Below are 24,127 nucleotides of genomic sequence, written 5' to 3'. Positions count from 1 at the left end.
AGCGGGGAAGTAAGCCCAAGCAGTGTGGGTGTGAAGTTTGTGTCTTTAGCTCTTTCTTTCTTTCTTTCTTTCTTTCTTTCTTTCTTTCTTTCTTTCTTTCTTTCTTTTCTTTCTTTCTTTCTTTCTTTTTTTCTTTCTTTCTTTCTTTCTTTTTTCTTTTCTTTCTTTCTCTTTCATTCTTTCTTTTTAAAGATTTATTTCTTTATTTTAGAGACAGAGAGAGCAGTGGGGGGTGGGAGGGATAGAGGCAAAGGGAGAGAGAGTCCCAAGCAGACTCCCCACGGAGCACAGAGCTCGGTGCAGGGCTCAAGCTCACACCCCTCAGACCATGACCTGAGCTGAAATCAAGAGTCCAATACTTAACTGACTGAGCCACCCAAGCGTGCACCCCAAAAGCATGCTATTTCTATAATGCATGCAACATATAAACACCCATGTGCACACATATCCTGTAAAAGGGCTTGAATTAATAATTTCTGACATTGTCATTCTCTGATTGCATAGGGAGATCTTGATAATAACTAAAGTAATACACTACACTGTGTGATACTTCATAGCTTTACACTCGCTGCAGAGGGCCATTCTAGCTTTGACCTTTAGAACAAACTCCTGAGGCAGATAGAGCAAGTACTACCTTTCACAGAGAAGAGAGCTTAGGTGAGCTGGAGCGCCCAAAGTCACAGAGCTCCTAAGCACTAGAATTTGGGTTCCAATCTAGGTGTTCAAGTCTGGTGCTTTTATTATTTTAAGATGAAGAAAATTCCATGATTCCTTCTGACCACGTGCTCTTAAAAGCACAACCTAACCTTCACATTAAACTGAGCTTCTGAGAATCTCACAGTTTCTGAAATTGTGTTCATCTTTTTCAGCATCAAAAGGGGTGGGCAAATAGGACGAAACTTGTGTTCAAGGCAGATAAGCATCAGCACAGTTAACGGGTGCATCGGAGCCAGAACGATGAGGAGCCAGAGCACAGACCCTGGTGGGTGCTGCCCACAGCTTTACGTTAGGCTCTAGCTGCCTGCACCTTCACTCCTGGGTCGCATTAATTTTGGTGCCCTTGCATTCATCCATAAACACTTTGATGTGGACAGACTTGGGTATGAAGTCACACTCTCTGACTCACTTCTACTTCAAAGAAAACTAATTATGAATGAACTCACCAAGTATGTCCAAAAACTGGAAATCATTGACAATTCCCCCGCTAACTTTTGCAAGAAACCCTTCTGGATATGATTACATGAAATACTGTTTGTGGAAGTATCTAGCACAGTGCCAGGCCCACACTGGTCTTTCAGTAACCGATTCATTTCTGAGCAACACCCCAGGGCAGGCTTTGTTCTGGGTGCTGGGAATAGAGCAGCGAACAAAACAGGTGAGGCCCCTGTCCCCACGAGCCTAGCTGGGGAAGATGGAGAACGAATGAGTAAATAAACAAGAAGGTGTATCAGGTGTTGAAAAGGGCTATAAAGAAGATGAAACAGTAAACAGGCTGTGAAGGACTTTAGAGACGGCAGCCAGAAAAGGTCTCAGTGACAACATGTCTTTCTCATAAGGGCCAAGCCATCCTGATGGCTGTAGGAATTTGGGCAGCAGCACCCATGGGCGTAGCCTGTGAGGGATTGAAAGAAGGTAATGGGGCTGGAATGTGGTTACAAGGGAGAGGACGAAGACAGAATTCTAGAACGGAGGTGGTAGCCAGGTTATGGAAGGTTGTCATGAGTTGCAGAAAGGAGTGTGGGTTATGCTCCCAGGTGTGAGTGGGGTGGTTAAGGCGGAATGGCTTGATCTGTCATCCTGGCAAGGGCTGACTCTAGCTGTTGGGTGGAAAATGGAAGAGAGCTCAGGCTCTCTCATGTCTGAGCTCAGGCTGCTATCACAGAGCACCATAGACCGCGTGTCTTCAACAACAGACCTTTATTCTTACAGTTCTGGGGGCTGGAAAGTCCAAGATCCAAGTGGCAGCGGATTCAGTTCTTGGTGGCCCACTTTCCGGCTTGCAGACCTGTCTTGCAGGGTCCTCACATAACCACACAGAGAGTGAGCTATGGTCTCTCTGCCTCTTCTAATAAGGATGTTAATCCCACTCGAGGGCTCCACCTCCATGGCCTCATCTAACCCTGGTCACTTCCCAAAGGCCCCATCTCCAAACACCTTCATCCTGGGGGTGAGGGCTTCAATGTGTACCTTTTGGGGAGACAAACAGCCCATACCAGGGCAGGTAGAAGTGAGAGGCAGCTGCTGGGAGTCTGGGTAAGAGGTAGGGGACCCAGACCAGAATGGGCAAAAGTAGGTGGAGTCGGATCCCATGGGGCAGACCCTAAATAAACGTTTCCGCATGGGGCTACTTTACTTCCTCTCCTCCCCACATCCCTTGCAAGTACCCTACTTCATTTCATTTGTTGAGTTTGGGCATAAGGTATTTCTTAGGTAATTTAAGTCTTTTTTTTTTTTTTTTTAATGCACAGATGATAACTGTATCCAAAGACAAGTCAATTCTAGTCAATCCAACAAAACTTTGTTGAGCATTGAAAACATACAACCTCTTCACATCAGATGCTTTTCCTACTCATTTCAGTTCAACAGTGGATTGTGATTGGCAGTTCTGAGCTGGGCACTATCTTTGGTTCTGGAAGTTCAGATGAGAAAAGAACAGATATCTAGCCCTCAGCAGTGTCGCAGTTCAATACGGAGAAATATGGGCAAGGAAATAAAACACAATACAGGACACAAGTGGAACCCAGACCCCTATAAGATATGGGACATTCAAACAGTGCAGGGGGCAGAGGGCAAAACTCAGGGAGAGGAGCAGAAGCAAGCTTCCGGCCTGAGTGTCAGGGAAGGACATTCTCAAGTGGACAAGGAGGGTGTCCTGGGTCAGGGAACAGCACAGGCAGATGTATGCGGAGGCGAAACAGCAGGGTTTATTTGGGGGAACCACAGGCCCCTCCATATTGCTGGAGCAAACATAATAACAGAGGGAGATAGGCTGTCAATGTAGGTAGGCCCGGATCACGGAGGGCCTCCTGTATTACGATGAACCAGCCCGTACTATATTCTGTTAGTGACGGGGAGTCAGAAAAAATGCTTCACACGGGGAGACACCATCAGACTGCATTCAACACCATGCCCTCGCCAAGTGTATCTAACACACACGCAGACACACACATCATTGGAGAATATTCGCAAAGGTGTGTGAATGAGAGACTTGAAAAACATGTGGCTTCAAGGAAATTATATAATTTGGAAAGGGCAGAGAAGGAGGAGAGGAAAAATTTCAGCGGCTCAAGGAGAGATTCTCGGCCCCTTTCCAGCCCCTGGGACAAGCCCGGCGCGGGAAAAGCAGCCTGTCTGTTATGTCTGCAGGCGTCTGGGGCGAGCTCTGCTCCTCCACAGAACGGGCCAATTCATGCAGGATGTCAAGATGAGAGGTGCCCATTTTCCAGGGGCTGCGAGGCCAATTCCAGTTGCAGCGAGAAAGTGACAGGAGCCGGGGGGCCCAGCTGTGCCAAGGTACACATTTCTAGTGGGCACACCATTAAGGCATCTAGTAAAAAATCCTAATTGTGCTCAGAGGACTTTCATAGACCTTGGCAGCCTGGACACAGCTATGGAATGTGCAGCTTCCAGGCCTGGCTGGGAGCGGTGCCTCACAGCATTTCCGAGGGTCTCGAGAGGTGGCACAACGATCCGCACCAGTGCACAAGATCAGAATTAATTTGAATTCTACTTTGATATCTTTTTCTAAGGTGCCACATAAAACTCAGGAAAGGGGGCGCTGCGAGGTGCAGTCTCGAGAGGTTGGCATCACTGCCGTTCCCACTGTGCAGAATGAACCAGGAATGTCAAGGTTTCAACACGGAAAAATCCCCCTGAGGCTTCCAAATGTTGTTGTTGGCTTTGGGGCTTGCTTAGAGAGACCGTAGGGCTGCCACCTTGGTCTTTGTACTGGGTGGAGAGACACAACCGGCTCATGCGTAGACCATGGCTAGGAAATGAGTGGGTATTGTTACGTTATTTGGAATGAAAGTACTTGAATATTCTCTATGGTTGGCTGCTATAAAAATCTTACAAATCTGCATTGCCTAATAGGATAACAGCTAGCCCCATTGCCCTTCGAACTTAAACTTGGGTCTCCCACATTTCATGTGCTCAACAACCATATGTGGCTAAAGTCTGTTCCACTGAACAGTGCAGACTGAGAACATTTCCATTGTGGTGGAAAGTTCTACTGGACAGCGCTGTTTTAGATACTAGCTTCGTGGTGCTTTTTTCTCAGGCTGTAGGCTCTGACTGCTGCTTCGTATATGCTTGTGATGAGAGCAATAATTACATTAATAGTAATGATGACGATGGTTCATTCACACTGTTGGGCTCTCACTCTACTGGGCCCTGCGCTAAGTCTTTCCATGGCTGCCATGTTAATCCACTGAGAAGTCAATTTTTTTTTCTCATTGCTTCCCCCTCCCCCACTCCCTATCCCCAAATCCAAGAGGAAAGCGGCCATCGGCCCCCACTGGAGGAGAGATTGGTGTTGCAGAGAGTCAAAAGCCAACGTCGACTGAAGACCACATATCTGTTTGTCTTTTGCAAGAAAGCTAAGCTTGTGGGTGAGATCGTGCAAGGTTTCCTGGAAGAGGAGAGGAGGGAAGGGAGGAAAAAGTGGGAGAGAGGGAGAGTGAGGCAATGTCTCCAGACTGAAAGGAGGATGAAGGTCAGAAAGTCCTCTTTGGTGGTGGAAACAAAGCCCCACTTCCTGGAGCTAGGCTACTGGTAATATTCCTAGAGAGGAATGGCTGGCTGTGTCTCCAGGGAGGCTGGACCCAGGCCCTAGGTTCCCAGCCCTTGCAAGCATGACACAAAAACCCTGGAATCACTGAGCTTTAAGGGACACCCAGCTGGACCATGACTGGTCCATATGGTGCCTCTGGGCTTACTAGAAAGACACTCTTTCCCTCTTCTAGAATAATCTATTGTAACATTAGTATGTTACTGATATGGGCTGAATTGTTCCCCCTACCATTTACGTGTTGAAGCCCTAACCTCAGTACCTCAGAATGTCTATATTTGGAGACAGGGCCTTTAAAGAGTGATTGAGTTAAAATGAGGCCATGAGTGGGACCTCATCCAATCTGACTGATGTCCTCATAAGAACAGGAAATTCAGACACCCAAAAAGACAAAAGGAACCCACATGCACAGAAAGACCATGAGCCAGAGCAGCAAGGGGGTGGCCATTGGCAAGCCAAGGAAAGAGACCCCAGAGACAGCCAACACTGCCAGACCTTGATCTTGGGCTTCCAGCCTCCAGAACTGTGAGAAAATAAATTTCTGTTGTTTAAGCCACCCAGCTCATGGTACGTTGTTATGGCAGCCCAAGCTGACCAAGACAATTACTGTGCAGTCTGAACAGCTCTCCCTGGTTAGGCTTTCCAGAACCTTACCTCCAGCTGGGCTGCAGGCCTGACTGCATGCTCACGCACTGAGACTCTTCTGTACATGTCCACACTATACACCTGGAAAGGTGCTGCTGGTCGGTGAAGAGAGCCTGTCAGGTTCAGGGGGAGGGACACAGAGGACACATAGTCCTTGCAATGCCTCCTAGGACTGTGGGTGGGGAAAAGAAGCAAGTGCTGGAATGAGGTGGGGCAGGACATGGCCCTGCATGCTGGTGAGAGTGTGCAAGTGATCTCCTGTGTGAACACACCACTGTGTGTACCTTACTGCCCCGGAATCGGCCAGCAAGCTTCACTCTCCGTGTCCACCCACCCACTCCCATACACCCCCATAGAAGTTCCTGATGTCTGAAGAGCACCCTTAGAGGGTGCAGCACCCCGCCTGACCCACAGATCGGATTGGACTATGAGGAAATTGGCAAAAACAGAGAGGGCCTGGAGGCCAAAGAGGCTGGAGGTCCATCTTCTCATGAGTCCCTAGAGCAGAGAATGCTGCAGTATTTTCTATCAACTCAATGGAATGGGAGATTGGAAGCAAAAATTGATTCTGTTCAACAACAATAGATGACGTGGCCCTGCTTGCACATTTAACTTTGTGAAATAAGATTCATACTTTATGTATGATTCAGAAGTAGGGTTCCAGCAGGAAACTGCCAGTATTCTCAAGTGGAGTAGCTAGGGAGGGATGAATGGGATGATTTGCAAAGAGGAGGCAAGGTTAAGAGAAACCAGCTAGAGACTATGAGGAAACCTGGAGCTAGCATCAGCTGGAGTGGTCACTCCTGCCCCCCAACAGGTATGCTGAGGAGCAATTTTGGGAGGGCAGATGCTCAGGGAAAAGGCCACAAGCCGTGGCCATCAGTGGAGGTTAGCAGCCATCATCCAGCAGAAGCCCAGCAAGCAAGAAGCTGGGGGAACAAGTCCCTCAACCCCATTTTCCCACCCCCTGACCTCTACCATAAGAGTTCCACCAGTGGAGACCAGCCAGAAGCCCAGAGTAGGGTCAGAAGGATGGAGGGAGAAACTAGAAGGGCAAACAAGACAATCCAGCACAACTTCTAAATGTGCATCATTTCATCTAGTCCTCCAGTGACCCTCTGGTTAAACCCAATTATTATCCCTACTTATACATATAAAAGTTTAGGCTCAGGGAAGAGGTTAAGGGTTTTTGTCTCACTAGATCTAGAATGTAATCTCCCTGTGGGAAATGATTATGTTTGTCTCATATCCAGTTATATTCCCAGTGCCCAGAAAAGTGCCTGGAATGTAATAGGTGCTGGATTGTCTTGTTTGCCATTCTAGTTGCTTGTTGAATGACTACATGAGTGAATTTCTTCAAGACAACGCAAGTACCATGTGCTAGTGTAGGATTTGAACCCAGACTGTCTGATGGCAAAGCTCAAAGGCCTAAAGATCACCTTGTCCCTAAACCAAGGTCTGTAGATCCTTATAAGTCTAAGAGTTTGCCAAATAATACTAAAATTTGGTGACTTTATATATTCATTTCAGCATCAGTCTTAAGAAGTAAATATTAGCGGACCCTGGGTCGCCTGAATGATCACCTATCCCATAAACAGAGACTGTTGGGAGATTTCAGTGCCCAAGTCTGTGTATACATTCACTGTCATGTTGTCACAAAGTGGTACCATTGTAATTATCTTGGGCTAATGAGAAGGGTACACGGGTGGACTTAATATCTAAGTGATTCATAAGTGATGCCTGTGAAAGCCGAATGACATCACAGAATACTGTACAAACAAGAAAAAGAGGGGTGGGGCGTGCACAAAAGTACCAGGGCATCAGAGCCAGTGTCTCCTCATGGTCAGTGATGTAGCTTAATGCAAACACCATCGCTCATACTAATGTTGTCATTCTGAATTGTACTGCTCATGTAGCAGTTTTGTTTTTTTTTTAATTCAGTTTGTTTTATGGTTGCATAGGAGTTTAAATATAATTTTGTGCTTAGTTTTGGTCAAAAATATGATGTAAATAAACTTTTCAAGTGTTTTCTCTTTAAAATGTATTCAGGCATTCAACAAGTACAGGAAATGCTTCTGCTGTAGGCTACAAACCATGGCATGAACTGCTTGCAGCAGGAACCCAACAGAGGCAGCCCAGACTTAACTAGGGATGTCTGGGAAAAGCAGAAAATCTTTCCAAAGCTGGAAATACTTATTACTTATTGAGAACCTATTACTCACTGTACTGAGGTTTTTACATGTGCTTTAGACTGAATTGTGTGTCCCAGAATCATATGTTGAAGCCCTAATATGACAGTTTTTGGAGATGCGGGACTCTGAGAGATAATTAGGTTTAGATGAGGTCATGAGGGTGGTCCCTTATGGTGAGGTTAATGTCCTTATAGGAAGAAACACCAGAGAGCTTGCTCCTTGGTTCACTCTCTGAACCATGTGAAGACACAGCAAGAAGGCAGCAGTCTGCAAGCCAGGAGTGAATCCTTACCAAGAACTGAATCTACTTGTACCTTGATCTTAGACTTACCAGCCTCCAGAACTGTGAGAAATTTAAGCCACCCAGTCTGTGGTATTTTGTTATGGCAGCCTGAGCTAGTACAACAAGTATCATCTCAAATCCTCCTAACAGTTTTGCAGTGTAAATATTATTTCCCCATTTCACAGATGAGGAAGCTGAGACTCAGGGAGGTATTTAACTTGTCCAAAGCACACAACTAGAAAGAGAAGAACAAAGTTTAGTTTATAAAGGTTTTTGAATAAAGGCTTATGGATTTTTTGAAAGCTCTCTATCTTCTAAGTCCTTATCAATAGGTGACAAGGGTTAGTCCTACCATCTATGGTGAATATCATACTGTTAATACAGACAGAAGTAGTTCCTGGTCCCACATGGAGACTGCCCAAAACCATCCTCTACTTTGTACTAATAGATATGTGGACGATTTGTTACTAACATGGGTGTCAACTAGGGTGAACCTGACATTTTGGCTTTAATGATTTTAAAATTTTGAGCATATTTGAGTTTAGCTTCTCTTCCCATTGAAAAGCATTAGTGTGTGAGCAGAAAGTGTTCTCTAGTCACATAGCTAAAATTTGAATGAAGGAGGACTAGAGGAGCTCAGCTTGGCATTGCTATTCTAAACCCTTATAGTGATTCTCCAAACTCCAGGGTCTCATCCAGGCTGATGGCATAACAGGTTAACATCACAGACAGAAGCAATTAATGACACAATCCCTCGTAGGTACATAGTGTGCTTCAGAGTCCGCAAAGAAAATGCTCATATGTTGGCTCTTATATAAACTGAGTCTCAAAAGGTTAAATAGTTTGTTGAAGGTTCAAGCCCAGATCTTTAGAGTGACTTAAAGTCTGGTGCTCATTTTTGTTATTCCATTTGTTCCCCTAGTCTGAAGCATGGACTCCAATACCAGCATATGCTTGAATTACTAGGGACATAAGTTCCACGAGGGCAGGGGTTCTCTAAGTGGTTAAAAGCCACGGCTCTGAACCTAGATTGCTGGATTCAAATCCCACTCTTCCATTAGCTAGCTGTGCGAGTTGGGGCAAGTATCATAACCTCTCTGTGCCCATTTCCTCACTTAAAAATGATATTGATATATAATATGTACTGATTTATAGTAAATTAATAGCATCTACATTATAGTGTTTTAGGAGTAAATTAATGAATATGTATAAACCTTTAACATCATGCTGAAAACAGTGAGTACATAGAAAGTACTCAGTACACACTAACTATAATTATTATTTATAATTACCACTGGATTGGCATCTACATTAGTGCCTGATAAATAGTTATTGGGTGAATTAAATAAATATTTTAGCAGAGGACTCTCCAAATAGTATCATGGAGAGGTAATTCCTAAAACTTACTTTAAAAGGTAAAAAGAACACACCTCCATGTGACAGTGACATCTGTCCTTGAATTGACGACGTTTCTAGGTGACTTCAAATAACTGGGAAAAAATTATTTTCAAATCACTTCGGCTTTTGAAAAACAATTTTCACATCAGTGGCTAGCACAGTTGGATGGCATTTGTTGTTGATGCTAAATACATGATTTGGGGGCAGTTTTGAACAGGAACAAAGGAAAAAAGAGGATCAGTTTCTGGAAAATAATTTCTTCAGAGACTTGGCAAGAGGAACACAGAGGTCTGGTCTCAACAGAATCTATACCGAATGCATATTTCTTGTGGGGTGGCAGTCCTTACAGCAGCAGAGGTAGACTCCATACTGACAATGGAATTGCAAGATACTTTTTTTTTTCCTTTCCTAAATCCAGGACCTCTGCTTTTCTGCAGTAATTTGAGAACCAGGAGCTCGGAGGTAGCGGTGGGCTTCCACCTAGGTGAGAGGCACAGGCTGGACCTGCGGTGTGTCTGCACAACACTGAACGTCAGTTTACCCAGGAAGCCCTCAGGCTGCACCTTCTGAGTTTCCGAGGAGACCGCGACCTGGCCAGCTGTGATCTCCAGGGTCAAGTGCCAGCCAGCACCAACGGTGTATGCGCAACCTTTCTAATACCAAGAAATATTGCAGCTCAGGGAGTGTCTGTTTTGTGGAATGCTCGTTCTCTCTTTGCCATCAACCTGGCTTCCTTTTTATTAGACATTTTTGACTTCTATGAAATTGAGTTAGAAAATTACGTTCCCGGAGTGATTGAGTTCCTCCTTCCAGGATGGGTTTGCACAACTGCCCTCCCCCCACTGAGAATTTCCCCCTGAGACAGGTTTGCAAAGAAAAAGCACTTGGGGTCTTTTCAACACACGGTGACTGTTCACAAGGCACGATTGTTTGTCTTCAACTTGGAATTCATCTCCACTGAGCCAGGAACAAAATCAAGGCGACAGAGGCTTTAAAATTCAGACAGGAAGTTCTGCCCTTTTGACCTGGGAAACCAAGAGGAAAGTGAGGAGGAAGACGATAAAGTAAAAGACCAGGAGGAGGTCTGATATCTGCACCTCTTGTAGAACTTCTACGTTTGGCTAACAAGATTGCTTAAGGTAGAGGTGGCCTTATAAAAGACTCTTGATGAGCACCGAGTGAGCCCTGAGACACCCCCTGCCCTCGCCCCCCAGCTTCCATCCAAGCAGGCTCCTGATTGTAAAACCCTTGTGCATGGATTCAACTAGGCACGTAGTTCTAAGAGTTGGGGAAAGAAACTGAGAAGAGCAGAGAAGTACTTCCACACTCCAGCCCCCCATCCCCACCTCTCCCCTCTCCACTACACCTGCAGGCCCCCAATCCCCACCTCTCCCCTTTCCACTACACCTGCACATCTCCTCCCTTCCTCCCTGTAGAGTTACTCTTGCCCTGAGTCTATTCCTGGCTTGCTTGAAACTGCACCTTCCTGCGGGGCTTCCTCCTTCCTCTGCTCTCCCCTAACCAGCCCCTCCAAAGTGACTGAGCTTTAGTTAAACCACTTTGGTTCCACTTCTTTCATTTCTACCATTTGTCCTCAGTTGGATTTTGAGGAACAGCATCTCCTCTCTATGTGTAGCATCAGAGGCCACATTACAGATTAGGGTTTAGGGGGCTTGCCGGTTATGCATGTGAGGAAGTGTTCCACTGACACCTGAGATAAACTAGGCTAAGAGGAAAGCCATCGCTTCTACCCCAACTTCTTCTCACCAGCTCTACTACTCATCTGGTCCTCCTTCTCCTCACCTGCCTGGTAGCTCCAAACCAGATCTCCCCCTCTCACCCTCTCCTCTTCCCCCAAGGCCTATTGATATTGGTACAACCGATATCAATGCTGTTCTTCCTCTGTTCTTGTCCTGCTTCAAGACCTGATCATCTCTCACGATCATGAACCATTTTCATTCCTCCTAATCCTGCTCCAATACCTTCAGTTCTTTCCTGTTCCCATCAGCCTCAACTCTCCAAAACACAGATCTTACCATACCACTTCCCTCATTCAAATATCTTCAGGGGTGCCCTGTTCCTAAGAGCAAGTCCATAATCCAACAGCTAGATATTCAAGGCTCTTCACCATCTGGCTCAAACCTACTCTTCTAGTCTCATCTCCCACCACATGGTAGGTCCTTGGTCACCACACATTGAATAAAAGATGTTTTGTCTTAAGGTGTTTTGTGCCATGATTGTAGTAGCTGGGGTTCATGGATGGGACTCCAAGCTGAAAATATATTGGCTCCTGACCCAGGTAAACACTGAAGCACGACTGCCCAGAGTTGTTAATCTAGGACATTGCCAGGCCCCTTATACTAACAAGCTGTGTGACCTTTGGCCAGCCCTCACTTCATCAGGTCTAGGTTCCTCCAATAATACCATGGGGCCCAGATGACTTCAAAATTCACTACTTCCAACATTAAAGATGATGGATAAGATGTGCAGACCCTCGAAGCCAGCCTCCACAGGCTATGGTACCTTGCTGCATTGCCAGGTCTAGCTCTGGCCTCTGAGTTCTGTCTGAAGCCATCATCCCATCTAGGGATGAGATCAGATCCTGGGAGAACTGACTCATCCTGCAGCCTCAGACAAGTCAGATTTGTACCAGAAGGCTCCTTTATGAATATGCAGTTGCAAGAAAACTGCCAACTGCCCTTCAGAACATCTTCTCCCTAGATTAATGGTACATGTATGTTAATATACTATCTAGATCTTTCCCCTGGTAAGTAAAATTAGTTATCAAGAGGTTGTTTGGGCATAGGGATTCAGAATAAGAAAACCTCATGGTCTAGAGTCTAGCATTTCCAGGCTATGACAGGGCCTGATGAATTCCTTTTGTTCCAAGTGTCCACTAGGAGCATTTGATTGCAACAGAAACGGACTTTAGTTGCATAAAACAAAAAAGAGGATAATTGGGAGGATCCTGAGGAGCTAATGGAGATCTTCCTTGACCATGAGTCTGAAGTAGCCTCCCCAGCTGGTCTCCACCACATCACCCTACCTATTTCTTTTGTAGCACTTGTCTAGTGTGAAATTATCTTGTTTACTTGTTTGTCATTGGTCTTCCTCATTAGACTGCTTGATCCATGAGGGCAGGGACATTGTTATTCTTGTTTGTGGCTCTATCTCTTGACCCCAGGACAGTGCCCATCAAACATGGTATGCTCAGAAAGATTGGTGGGGTGAATAAATGAGTAGAAGTAGCTGAAAAATTAAACCCTAGGAATGACTGGAGATGGAATGACCAGAGCAGGAACCTCTGTCCTTTTTTTTTGTAGGTATTACCATGAATGGCTTCACTCCAACTGCATTTTTCTCTTCATGTTTCTACTCTAGGTTCACATGCCTAGGATAAAGAATTCAGCTGGCCCAACTAGGATCATATGACCACCGTAGAGGCTGTGATGGTGGAGTATTGGGATTGGTTGTAAAGCAGAGCCTCACATGGAAGACGGAAAGGCAGATCCTCAAAGAAATGGTTACCAAGCAGACATCCACTGCCCTCGACCATAGTTATCATTTTTGTTTGAGGCCTGTCAGTTGATATGGCACTTCTTTTCCATAAAGATCTCTCCATAATAGCTGGCTTGCCAATTATCACTTTTCCTGTCTCCATAGGCTTCACTTAAGTAAGGCTTACCCACTCCAAAGTCTCACCTGCTCAAAAGAGAAGATAGACTCACTCTGCTAAGGTGATCTAGGTACTCTCCGCCTAGCATATCCCAGTACATCTTTTTGTACATTTGTTTCTTATTTTCTAGCTCATGAATAAAGCATACATCTACTTTACATTTGAAAAATGTGTGCTTTCACTTAACCCAAAGTCCTTGTTTTCTGTAAACCCACATTTGGATTGCTTTGTTGTGGCTAAGGCTGTTAGTTGTCTACCCAGCAGCCACTTAGGACTGTAGTTCGCCCAGCCCTGGAGATGAATCATGATGGAAGCCCTTTCCTTCTTTACCCATAATTGGACTAGAGGTGACATGCCAACCTCAAATCTGGGCTGTAAGAAAAATGCAAAATCTACTGGGGACTTCTGGAAAGATTTTCCTCCCAGAGAGGGTCACATGGAGTAAAAGTTCCTGTATCTTGTAGCTTTTCCTCATTCTTCCTTCCTTCTTCTTCTTTTTTTTTTCTTTTTTAAGCGTATTATTTAGTTATTCATGAGAGACACAGAGAGAGGCAGGGACACAGGCAGAGGGAGAAGCAGGCTCCCTGCAGGGAGCCTGATGCGGGACTCAATCCCAGGACCCTGGGATCACGCTGTGAGCCGAAGGTAGATGTTCAACCACTGAGCCACCCAGATGCCCTTTTCCTTCTTGTTTTTTCCAAATAACAAACTCTTCCTTCCTTCTTGATGGGGATGCTTTCATGAGAGAGAGGGTAGTTGGAGCTGTGGCAGCCATCTTGCAAATATGAAGTGATAAATGTTAAGAACAACATGCAGGCAATGATTGAGTAGAAGAAAGCAAAGGTCTGAGTTCTTGATTTCACTAAGAATAGAAGTCAATGCTGGATTTATTAAGTAAATAATACGGGTTAAGCCACTCTTTGTTGGGTCCTCTGTAACCTGCAGTTGAAAGCATTCCTACCTGATAGACTTGTGACAAACAACGCCTTCTTCATCTTATGCTGATTTCTTGGCTTTATCACACAAGAGATGCTTCTGCTGTGTAGTAGTGGGGGTTTTGCTGAGCATTGGTGTGAGAGTAAGTCTGAGGAAGAGCCTAAAATTTCACTGTGTTTTGTTATAAACGCTCCTCATGATTTATATCTACTTTTTGTAAAGCGATCATTATGAATATCTACTTGAAAGAATGCTGTATTCATATAGATATCTTACATGGAAACATATGTTACCTAAATTTTTTTGTCAATTTCACATCACAATTTAATAGACTCTGACCTGCAGTGATTTTGGAATTTCTATACAGAAAGGATTTAAAAGTAGCAATTAAATGGGAAGTGGAGGGACGCCTGGGTGGCTCAGTGGTTGCTCCTCTGCCTTTGGTTCAACACATGACCCCGGGGCGCTGGGATCAAGTCTCGCATCTGCTTCTCCCTCTGCCTGTGTCTCTGCCTCTTTCTCTGTGTCTCTCATGAATAAATCAATAAAATCTTAAAAAAAAAAAGGGGGGCGGTGTGGAGGGCAGGGTCTTGAAAGTGCACTCGCATGGCACTTTTAAGATTGAAAAGCAACTGTCCATATCATGAACCGATGGAGCCAAGGCATCTCAAGCACCCCCATCAGCGCCTTGTTGCTAGTATACCTTCCACCCTTAAAACCAACTGCTTAAGGAATTTGACTTCCTTCCTGGAAGTCAAGAGATCAGTTTGGATGGTTTTACTTCAAGCATAGGCCTTCAAGATTGGAAACCTGATGGAAGACTATGACTTTACACCTGTGTCGCCATTGGTGCTGACTAAATCACTTTGCCTTGCAACACTGTATGGATTGTACCTCGCATTTCCCATAAAAAGAGATCAGGTGCAGAGGGCTTAAAGGGCTGCTCAGAACACACAGCTGGCCAGCAAAACCAGTTCTACAGCTTTGGTGTCCTGATCCTTACTCTTCCCATTGTATCTGGTAGTTCTCAGTTTAGGGATGGGGTCTTTAGGATCTAAAAGAGAAGTGCTCTTGGCCCATTTAAAGGAGTCTTTTTTTAAGAATGTAACTTTTCCCACCAGAGAAGAGGAACAGAAAACCAGAGGGCTTGGTGGTGGGGGGGGGGGGGGGGGGGGGGGGGGGGCAATCCAATCACTCAATGAGTCAGGAAGGCTACTAATTAAAGCCCCACCTTCATGTTATCTCCATGTATTCCTCTAGAATATTAACCGCCTTCCGTCCCATATTTGCCAAAATGATACAGCCCAGTCTTAACTAGAACAAGCACACCAGGAGGAACTTTAGATCTCTGAGCAGAAAGGAGAAGGCGTAAGTATGCCCTACGTGTCTCCTCGTACAAGTGGTTTGGAGGAGAATGTTTCTAATTCCTCTATAGGAAGGTGATCTGAGAGAAGGCTTCTGCATCCCAAAGAAAGGGAAGAGTGGCTCCAGGAGTAGCTTCACAGACCAAGTGAGCACAGGGCTTCGAATCAAAGTCAGCCCCGGGTTTTCCAAGCCGGAAGGAAAACCAAGCTCCAGAAGAGATGCAGGAAGTTAGGACAGGGCCAGAATGGGAGCAAAGGGAAAAGAAAGCCAGAGGAAAACTCATGTGGACAGGCCGACTGAAAAGTTTTACACATAAATGTGAGAAGAAGGAGGTTCTGACTTCTCAGCTCAGGACCAGGGTAATGATGTAATCAGCATAAGTGAGACATAGTGGCCTGGCAAACATGCCAAGAATGTGGGCTGAGGGGGCCTGGGTTATTCCAGGTTGCCATGGTTTTCAGCCAAAAGTAATAGACCCAGACAGGGAAAGCAGGCAGCCTGATGCTTCAAGGATGTCCACACATACTCTGAGTGCAGGACAAAGGAGTCTTGTTCATTCCTTTACGATATTGAACCACGGGTAGAGCTAGCAGTAGTGTGTCCGCTTTCAAAGCATAACATTTGGAGTCAGACAGACTGGAGTTTGAATCCTGGCTCTCCACCATTCACTTGCTGTGTGGTTTTGACAAAGTGACTTAACTTCTCTGTGCCTCATGATCTCCATCTGTAGGCTAATCAGAGCACCTAACTGATAAGGTGGTGTGAGAATTAAACAAGATGTGTTTTGAAAGGTGCTTCGCCTCACGCCCAACACATGATCAGAACTCAATCTTGATCTCCTCTTTTTCATAATAATGTATATATTGAGATTAGCAGCAGGAGAATAAAAGCAAGAGAGTAGTAAACACTGATTTTAGACACCTAATAAAATGCCACCCAATGAATCAATGGGAAAGAAGCGAAGCCTAAGAACAGGGTCTGGACTGTGAGTGACAGAGAAGAAAGCAGGTGTACTCACCTTAGATGCTTCTGCTGAGAACTTTGGGTTTGCATTAGATTTGAAGCAGGTGAGACATTTTGAACCTGGAAGGGAAAAAGAAGCTTATGACATGAATTTTCAAATATGTGAAGGTCATTTCTCTCTTTATAAAAAACAACATTGTAACATTTTTAAGACCCCTCCAGAAAGGGCGATACCCCCTTAACTAACCGTGTGACCGCGCCTCCTGTTCCTCATCCAGAGTAAAGTGGGAGATAATAACAGTGCCAAGTGCGCAGGGCCCAAGCGAAGACCGATTCAGTGAAGTAGCAGAGGGCACTCGATGGGATGAGCACTGGGTGTTATACTATGTGTTGGCAAATTGAACTTAAATAAAGATGAAAAAGAATAAGAAAAGAAGTAGCAGACGCAGTCTTAGCCCATTTACACCCCACCGCAAGAGCAATCCCTGGATTACACAAACATTACCGACTCACCTCCTGTCCTTCTATCTCATAAGGGCCACACTCAATATTTTGTATGTATTCTTCTGACCTTGTTTCTACGCACACAAAGTTGTCTAAGCATCCGTTTGTTTCTCACAAAAGGGATCCTGCTGTAACATTTTCTTTTGATCTGCTTTTCCACCTCGCAAGGCAGGCGTGTGGGGAAGGTCCTCCCAGGGGGCAGTCCTCGCTGGGGACTTTCTGTGGCTCTCCACAGGCTCAGGCCTGCTCTCAGCCGCTTCTTGTCACCTCCTGCTCCTCATCGCTCACCTGCGGCCTTCTGGCCGTCTGTCCAAGTCCCCAGCCCCTCAGATGCAGAACAGCCTCCCAAAGGAGGGGCTCACTCAGGGAAGGCTGACCCCCTCTCCTGCCTACCTCTCAATCTCCCAAAATAGCACACCAGCCAAGGCTGTGCTTATTTAACAGACTTTTCTGAAGGGTTGAAAATAAGAAATAAAACGTTTAGTGCAAAGAAAAAAAAAAAACACCTTAAAAATGTGTCATTAACTCTGTTTCCTGAGCCCAAGCGGGAGGCAATATACCCTTCATAGGGAATTCCCTCAGGGGCATCCCCCCAGCGACCCCCCACACACCCTCAACCCTGGGCCCAGGCTTTGAGCAAGCCTCCCCCTTGTCCCCCTCCACGCATCCACAGCATCGTCAGGGCAAAGTGGCAACCCTTGCACAAAATTCAGCCATCAGAGGGGGTCTGGTCAAAACGGTGCTTCCAATGTTCTTTGGAACAAGGTGTTGCTTGTTTTACATACAAGCCTAGACTTCTGGCTTCTCCTGAGGGAGGACCGGCTGGGGCGACACAGGGCGCACATTCCCGGCCGCAGCAACTTCAGAGCCGAGGACTCTTGCCCTCCGTCTCTAGGACATCCAGGCGGCCTCGGGCCCTCCCGCTTCCATCGTGTGACCCTGGGGGGCATCACTTGTTTATTCACTTGCCTGCCTCCGGTACGAATTTAAGTCCAAGTTGGGGGAGACATATGTGCTATTAGCCCCCCACAATCACCAAGAACTCTCCTTAGAACGTTCTTCTCCATCCAGAAGGCTGCCGGGATGGGGCAATTTCAGCACCCAGGAGGCCGAGCCACATCCCACAGAGGCCTAGGCCGGGGTGGGGTTGGGTGGGGGTAAAAGGAGCCTGCTGGAGGGCAGTGTCGGGGCGAGATGGCTGGGGACAGGGCCTCACCGCTTGGGCCTTGGCATCACCATCACCTCAGAGTGTCCTCTGTCAGAAATCTTAAACTCTGACCTCCAGGCTTCGGACCTCAACGTCTAGCCCTTCACCTCTGGTGCTGAGAACTCGGTCCAAGCCCCCTTTGCTCTCGCTCTTCCTGCCAAGTGGATTCTGCAGAGCTCCCAGGATGCACAAGGCACTCAGCCCCTTCTCAGCTTTCTCTTCCAAACACCCGCCCCCAAACCAACAACCTGCACTCACCAGCGCCCCTGTCCCCCCAACCCTGGTCACTGAGCCTCGCAGGGCATCCAACCCCACTGAGCCTCCTCCGGCACAAGGTGGGGACGTCGAGATGTTCTTCTCCCTTAGCTGCCTCCTGCCTGTCTCCGGATCCACGTTTCCCCTCCTGTGCCCCCCTCAGTCCGCACCGCTGTTCTCAGGACCCCATCTCTCATCCCCCCGACTCGTTCCCTAGTCGACCTGTCGCTTGCATCTCTGACTTCTCCCTCTCTCCTGCGTCGTGCCCAGACCCTAGACGGATCCACATTTCTCCCATCTTGGAAGAGAATGCCCGGGGAACTCTGGTGGAAATGACCACAGAATGATAACATTCAGGGTTCGGAGGAAGGAAGGAGAGAAATCAGCGAGATAAAGAAAATGGGCTGCAGGAAGGTGCAGTTCTTCGAGCTCAGGGTTTTGGCAAGAAAAAGCCAATGGGAACGAAATCCGAGGGACAAAGGGTCTGAGCGAACAGGATGCCCTTTTCACATCATATACTAAATTGGTCATAATACCCTTCTGTGTAGAGGGCTCCGTAGCTCGCCGGCGCTGTTTTGTCCAGTTCCCGCTTCAGTGCAGTGAGATAGGCGCAGGGGAGAGCCAGCGGGTGAGGAGTGGCTGGGGGCTGGGGGGGCAGTGGCACTGAGCCGGATATGCACCACCAGAAAGAAGGGGAAGGAAATCTCTAGTGGCTGCAGAGGTGGGGGTGAAGCCAAGGAGGTGCTGGGGCTGCAGGGCCAGGACAGACCATTTGCATAGATGCAGCTGAAACAGGTTTCCTTGGACCTGGAAGTGACTTAGAAAGAAATCAACTCATCTTTACGGAAAACCATGGGGAACTATTGAAGGAGGTAGACGTGCCATTATTAGTGGCTTGTGTGACAACCCAGTGCAAAACCCATCCTTGATGGTGAGATTAAAAAAGTAGGGCCCAGGAAACCCAAACCCTTTGGAGAAATGTTGAAACAACAATGTGAACAAGTACAAAGGCACAGATTTTACAAAAAGAACGCCACTGCCATCTAAGCAAAACAGGTGTCCCCTTTTCCAAGCTCTGGAGATGAGCCAGGAGGTCCCCCCCACCCCTTACAGGCCATCTCCAGCCACTGACCAGCTGGGTGATCTAGAGCCTCCCAGGCCCTCTGTTGAATCAGGTGGCTCGGGCACCCTGATCCCTGACGGGTGTGGTGGGAATCAACCGAGACCAGACGTGAGCAGGTGCTTTGGGAATGACAGTGGAAGCCGTAGGCTGAAAGAGGTGAAAACCGGTGGGGAAGAGTCAAATGAGCCACCACGCTCCAGATAGGGCCACACCAGATATGAGGATGGGTGAGTAGAGCCGTACCAGGCGGAAGTGAAACTCTTAAGACTGGGGCGGGGAGGGGAAGAAAAGACACAGCTTTTTAAGGGAACTGCCATCTCCACAAATAAAATAAACCCAGGTCTTTCAAGGTCAGCCCTGGCGGGGGCTTCTCCACCCAGATTTCCTCCTTGGCTACCTCAGAGGATTGGTGGTAGATTTTACTATAAAGAAGACTCTAGAGTTCTTGCAAGATGAAATCTCTGTCTTGTACAAAAGGAGAGGATGACTGCAGGAAACCGTAAATTGTCCGCTTGTCTAGAGAAGCTGCATTAGGTGATAGAGCAGAGGCTTTGGATCCTGGCTGATTCAGTTCAAATAAGCCCCTTGGGAGGCTACGTGCTACTACATGCATGGTTCAGCCACTCTTTATCTAAGAAGTGAAGGTGATCATCTTGATGCCAGAGGGTGAAATTGTACAGAAAACCTCCTCAGCATTAGGATGAGTGCTCGGTCCAGCCGTTCCTGGGATGCTAGGTAGTAGATAATGAGGTTTAGTTGGGAGCAAATTTTCTTGAACCAATTTGCTTTCTTTCTGGAAAGGGAAGTCAAACATCTGGAGCAGTGGTTCTCAACTTGGAGTCAATTTTGAACCCCACCCCCCAGGGGACATTTGGCAATGTCCGGAGACATTTCTCATTGTCATAATTGAGGAGGGGATTGCTACCGGCATCTAGTGGGTAGAGTCCAAGGATGCTGCTAAACATCCTACAATGATCAGGACAGTCTCTTAGAATAAAGAATTCTCTGGCTCCAAATATCAATAGTGCCAACATTGAAAAACCCTGGTCTGGCCCAAAGCCAAGCCTTTATTGCTCTCTCCACAGTTATCTAGTCTGTAAGCCAAGTGAACCCAACTGTACTTGCAGAGTTGTTCATGCTCTGAAGCAGCCAGTGGAAGGAAATGTTCAGTGGTGACTCAAATGTACTAGTTCAGGGCTGTTAACAATCTTTGTCTGAAGCTAGAGGAATTCATTTAGAATGTATTTATTGGTCACAGAGGACATCAAGTTTGGTGGTTGTATTAACATTTTGGTGGAGGGAAATCATGCCCTAAGTCACCTTGACAAACAAGAGAAGTATTTCTCTAAATGCAGAATGGAATTCTTATTGGGGAAAAATCAGTGCAGTTTACAGGTCATGGAAATGACTTGAAGGCCATTGAGGCCTAAAATTTACACACAGCCTATGGTCAGGACTATGAGATACTGGGATTGAGACAAGCCTCCAGCGTCCCTCAAAGGGAGCAAAGCCATTGTAAACCACTCAGTATAGGGCTTTGCATTTTAAAAGAGATGGAGAAATCCATAGAAAAGCCACAACAATAGCTGGAAAATAAAGAGGGGTCTGAAAACAGGCAAAGGAGTCTGGGTTTTTTAATGCGGAAAAGAGAGAACTGAGTGTGCAAGAGGTTTTTGAACAAGAAAGATTATCACAAGGGGAAAAATAGCCAGCTGTTTTCCATCTCCATGGAGGAGCAAATTATAGGAAATGGGCTGAGATTGCAGCACAATGGTGGCTGTGAATACGAAAGCATTTCCTAATTGGACCCTGGAACAGACTTCAGAGGAAAACAGTTCAATTCTCATTACTCAAGTTTGCTAAAAATAGGTTAAGTATTGACCTGACCCCAGATGGGGGGACTATATACGATGACTTCTTGAGCCCCCTGGTTTTACCATTCTTTTTGCCTGTGTCCTCACAAGGCACCGCTAATTCGCTAATGGGTGACACATTCAGTCATTTCATTCTATGGCCTATGTAAGCTCGTTTCCTAAACCACCCATTTGATGGATTTTGATTGATTATATTGTTAAATTGACCTGTGGTTTTCAGAGTCATTTTGACGTAGCCTGTAATGTCTTAACATTTGTTTTACTCATTGAGCTTGGACATTAACGCATAAATTATATTACGCTTGTGGGTCATCAAGTCGGCCTCGCATTGATCATAATGCTCAGAGCTCAGTTCTCCGAGTCGCTGGCTATACCAATACACATTTCGACATAACCTGAACCAGCCATTCAGACCAGAGGAAACGAGGTGAGGAAATAGTCCCACACTTGCAATTTGCTCCAGGGGTGTACTTTTTGCATCCAGAATGTATCGTCGTGTTAATGTCGAAGCCAACGTCTGAGTTGGAACGCGGCAGGTTGCGGGGCTGGAGAAGAAGATGGGATCCTGCTGTTTCTAGGTTTGCACAGAAATGAGTCCGTTCCATTTTCAAGTGAATTTACGGAATTACTGATAGAAAAGGAGTCAATCCATGAAAGCCCCGCGTCATGCACTGAGGGAGCATCCAGTTACTGTGTTTCTTTGAGCTCTCCTAGGCATGTACTTAACTTTTTAAAATGCTTACACCCTAAGTGGGAGCAGGAGTGTAGACTGACTTCGTTATTCACTGAGGTTTTAGCTTCTCTGCTAAAAAATGTAACTCTGCGAATGCTCCCAGTAGAGCACCAGTAACCAGTAGTTCCCTGGTGTTCTTAAAAGATACAAAAAACTGGGATCCCTGGGTGGCGCAGCGGTTTGGCGCCTGCCTTTGGCCCAGGGCGCGGTCCTGGATATCCGGGATCGAATCCCACGTCGGGCTCCCGGAGCATGGAGCCTGCTTCTCCCTCTGCCTGTGTCTCTGCCTCTCTCTCTCTCTCTCACTGTGTGCCTATCATAAATAAATAAATAAATAAATAAAAGTTTAAAAAAAAAAAAAAAGATACAAAAAACTAGCAAAATCATTGACGTGGATACGAAATGGTGCATACAGTGAGAAGTAAATCAAAGCAGAATTCTATACAAAGTCTTCTCGATCTGTTTTCTTTTCTCCCCTGTGGCCTGCCACCAATCCTCCTCCTCCTCGTCCTTTGATAATACAGCCTCTGAGTTTTAGTCAGACACATAACTATTTCACTAACGACTAAATTTTCCAGCATCCCTTGCACCTAAATGAGATACAGAATAATTTTCAACTGATGGAATGTGGGCAAGTGATTTGGGCGGATGTGATGTGCACCATTTAGGGTCCATGACCTCAAAGGATAACATCACCCTCCACATCTTTCTTCTGCCCTTCCTATATGATGGGATACAGATGTGATGGCAGGACCTGGAGCAGCCATCTTCGACTATGAGACGGAAGTCAAAGACCTCTGTTGAGGATAAAGGAGAATCATGATGGAAGAAACTTGGATTTCCATTACCATGGAGCCACCACAGTAGCTTTAGACTATTTACACTTTGAATGTTACAGGACAGAAAACAAACTTCCTTTTGTTTAAGCTACCATTATTTTGATTTTTGTAACAGTGGCCAAACAGGTATCCTAACCCTAAATCTTTGAGCAACAGAAACTTAACTTTTTAGTAATTTAAGTACTTTTGCATTCAGTGAAAAGTACACACTTTGAGATAAACAGTACAAACACATACTTACACACACACACACAAACACAATGACACTTGAAATGTATTAACTAGGAACTCCATGAAGATTCCCAAAGAACTCATTGTAAACAACTCATACCATACTCTGCAATGTGAACCACATATAAAGTGCTTTATGTTTTTATATATAATGAACTAACAGAATGAATGGAAATGAGCTTTCTAGTGACATGGTAAAGAGCACACGGTGTGTGAGCCCAGCTGAACGAGCAGGCTTAACCTGTGAGTATCCAGTTACCCTTCTGTATAAAAGAGGTAACAACTTTTCTATATCATGTGATATCTATATCACATGAGATCATACAGGTTAAGCACTTAGAATCCTGACTGGCATGTCAGCACTGAATAAATTTTCACTTCTGCTATGATTATTAGTTCCTCTTCACTGACTGGTCATGATAACACTAAAGAAATGTGGCTAAGAGAACAGTTCTAGATTGCTCCTGACCTACTTGTATGTTTTGTACACAATCTTGTCTAAAACATCTGATCCAAATTGTTTATTTTTGGCCTTGAAAGAGTGAGTCCCAATCTTTGTTCTTGCACATGGGCCAGGTACTATCTCGTGATATTACTGTAAATTGATTTCTAAAGGAAACTTGAACAATCACAACAAAAGTTTAGATATAAACTTTCTAATAGCCACAGTCTTTCTCATTGGAGCCATTTTACCTGGGTTCTCTTTGCTGTGGACAAAGTTGTAATTATCTCTTGTTCATCCTGGTGACAACGGGGGCTTAGAGGGGCAGATCTACTGAGAAATGAACTCAGTTTAACCTTCACTTGGTCAGGCCCCTGTGAAGGCTCCAAGGGTTGCCCTCTAAGCTTGCATGAGCCCAATATAGGGGACACAGAGCTGATTCCAGATCAGAGGTCACACCCTTGTCCTGGTGTGATGCTGGGGTTTCAGGTGGGGTTAGCTGGCTGCTTGAACCATATTCACATCCACCCAGCACCTAGGTCCCACCTGGCCCCACTGGGCCTCATGGCACATTCCAATGCTATCTTTGATCCTTAGAAGAAAGGTTTGAACTAGATGTTGCTCCTGTCTCTGCTCAGAAGCTATTGTGGCCAGGCTTCATGGCTACCCCAG

The 24,127-nt window shown here is 45.9% G+C and overlaps 1 long non-coding RNA gene across 1 annotated transcript in view; it reads right to left on the bottom strand.

The window, feature by feature from the left end:
• Positions 1-1,552: 1,552 nt before the first annotated feature.
• LOC140602911 (uncharacterized) overlaps positions 1,553-24,127 on the bottom strand; it is an 84,536-nt gene continuing 61,961 nt past the window's right edge. The window contains exons 3-7 of the long non-coding RNA XR_012005892.1: positions 16,495-16,650; positions 16,303-16,367; positions 9,317-10,332; positions 7,958-8,144; positions 1,553-3,988 (exon numbers count right to left, since the gene is read on the bottom strand). This is a non-coding gene — a long non-coding RNA (uncharacterized lncRNA). The remainder of the gene's footprint in view (positions 3,989-7,957; positions 8,145-9,316; positions 10,333-16,302; positions 16,368-16,494; positions 16,651-24,127) is intronic.

Source organism: Canis lupus, chromosome 13, assembly GCF_048164855.1.
Source record: "Canis lupus baileyi chromosome 13, mCanLup2.hap1, whole genome shotgun sequence".
Lineage (NCBI taxonomy): Eukaryota > Metazoa > Chordata > Mammalia > Carnivora > Canidae > Canis > Canis lupus.
The sequence above is the reverse complement of the archived record's forward strand: the minus strand, read 5'-3'. Positions and strand labels throughout refer to the sequence as shown.